Below are 2,850 nucleotides of genomic sequence, written 5' to 3'. Positions count from 1 at the left end.
AAAGGGACCATATTTAGTACAAGTCAAAATAAGACTTGCATCGGACACAATTCTTGTCACTGATACGTCAAATAAAAGAACTGTTTCGTTTTGGTAATATGTTTACATTTTGAAGCATTCTTTCTTTTTGTCTCAATGATATCTCTTCCATTCCACCAATAACCACGATGCGCATAATGGCAGAATGATAGTTTCTCAATAAACCCATCGATATTAAATGCATGTGTATAATCGAAAGACTCACACGTACTGACATTGATGTAAAAAATTACATGTGTAATGGGCGCCCTCTACTAATGACGTCACAGTCTATCATTGTTGACGTCATATCAACACACGTCTTCAGAGCTTTTCTCGACATATTTACCATACAATGTTGTCGTTAATTATCCACACAAGAACGATAAAACAAATCAACATTCGAAACATTTCTAATAATTATTACACTCGATCGTCTTCGTAGTTCACGTCATATTTCATTGTTGACGAAATACAGACATTGTTGTTGACGGTATTGTTTAATGACGTCACAAGGATATTGACGTCATAGTGTATCACCGTTGAGGTCACGTTGACCCTACTGGCTTCTCGATACGATGTTCATGCTCTACCTCTTCACAAAAGTAATAACGAACTGAACTACATATACTTTTAGAATGTTCATAATATAAAGATAACTGCATTTGTGTGGGTAACATTCCCTGTATACTATCCGACGTCATGTCAGGACATCACTGATTTAAACACAGAGAAACATCAAACTGTGAAAGACAAACCTTTTATCAGTCAAATATATTAGCATCACTTCGCCATGCGTCATTATTTTTATGTGCCATGTAAATAGACGAAAAGGGATGCCGCCGCAAGTGTGAGAGTGATATCCCTGTATAAGAGTGACGCATAGAAAAAAAATATAAAGCGGTAGTATTCATAATTCATTTTGAGAAAAGAAAATTGATCTGGTCTCTTAAAACGATTCTGAATGCACACTCCGTAATTTTCATTGCAACCCGATTTGTTCCACGGCGACTTCACTTACCACTGTTCGGCACACTTAAAGATGGACTATGCCCCGTCTAATCTGCAGACCTAGCATGTTCGTATTATGTCCCTCACACAGCCCAGCATTTGTCACCTCTCACTCCTGTAGCATCCAATTTCCTACAAAGCATCAATTAACCGCGGCTTGATCGGTGCTAAATGGGCACTAGGCGGTACAACCTTCCGTCTCTCTTTAAGGATGTCTTTGCTTTTGTGTTTATAATCAATTCATGGAGAACATACTATTTATTAAGGCAATAACATGACATTATCATTTTAAAACAATCATGCAAACTAAAGAATGTAGTATATTGCCGCCCGGTATATCCTTCTGGTAAAAAGGGCGGTGGGTAGCCTAGTGGTTAAAGCGTTCGCTCGTCACGCCGAAGACCCGGGTTCGAATCCCCACATGGGAACAATGTGTGAAGCCCATTTCAGGTGTCTCCCGCCGTGGTATTGCGGGAATATTGCTAAAAGCGGCGTAAAAAATACTCACTAACTCTTCTGGTAAACAAAATGACGATATGCCAGGTAGAAAATATATTATTAAGGTGTCGTTTTTGTTATGTTACTTCGGTGAGCTGCTACAGCACGATTGTTTGTAACAATCCGGACCAGGCAAACCAGTGATTGATGAAATTACGAAATTAACACGAAATCCGTCAGAAGCTGACTTTGAATCCCCTCTGGTTTAAAACATCATAACCATTAACTAGTGAACACGCAAACATAGACAACGATGGCTTTTTCGGCAACGGTGTTTAGCTAGAACCCGACTAACGTTGCACTTGAAATAGGAGAGCTAATCCTTAATTCCTCGTGGCTCTAATGTCTAAGAAAGCCATTACACACCATTCCCTTACGTGTTCACGTGGAGATTATGGAATAAAGCCCTGGTGATTTAGAGCCAATAAAACAATATTTATTTTGTGTATTACGGTAACGAGGGTTTATGCGCTGAAAATGTGACAGAGCTATGAGAAACTATAAAATAGATAATCATCAAAAAGCAATGTTGTAGAATGATGATAACGCTTAATGAATATATGTCATTCAGTCATATAAACATACAGAGTAGACATAAACTTGTAAACAAATCCCAGTGGGGGTGTTGTTGATTAAATATTGTGTAACTATTGCCACTTTGTCAACAATACATGTTTTGCTACCTGGGCATACAACGCTCGTGTAAATGTCCATGCAGATCGATAAAGAGATAAAAATTATTAGTACTTAAAATTATTCAAGCCTTACCCACCTCTTTTTGTTTGATTGACAAATCGATTCTGTTTTTGTCCCAGAAAGGGTAGATATGACACAACACATAAAATAAAGTATAGAGGAAATAGAACGTAACCGCCTAAAAAATCTGATTAATGTGCTTAAAATAATTTACATCCTATACCCGATGTTGTGGCATGTAGTATTATTGAACATTATGAGTCATATCAGTAACAGGGCGACTGGTTACATTAATTCCATTTCCCTAAGACTTCGTTTCTAAAAGCTCCATACACGCTGGTGGCGCGTAAATATATTACATAAACCTCAAGGCGGTTTGATTACACTCGTACAAGTCATGCGACGGGATTCTGATAACAGTATCCAAACTTATTTACTGGGATGTTTTCGTTTTATACACAATTTAGTGCCCTCACAGAGCCGAAGCATATCACTTATCAACATCAGCCAATCAAATCGCTTCTTCCTATAGAACGGGACAAATTGTTTCAACAAGGCTATCGGGCGGGAGAAAGTATGTCAGGTGAATTTCACATTCGTAATATTTTCGGGACTACGAAGTAAGTA

Source organism: Haliotis cracherodii, unplaced genomic scaffold (assembly GCF_022045235.1).
Source record: "Haliotis cracherodii isolate W230 unplaced genomic scaffold, xgHalCrac1.p SCAF_2, whole genome shotgun sequence".
Classification (NCBI taxonomy): Eukaryota; Metazoa; Mollusca; class Gastropoda; order Lepetellida; family Haliotidae; genus Haliotis; species Haliotis cracherodii.
The sequence above is the reverse complement of the archived record's forward strand: the minus strand, read 5'-3'. Positions refer to the sequence as shown.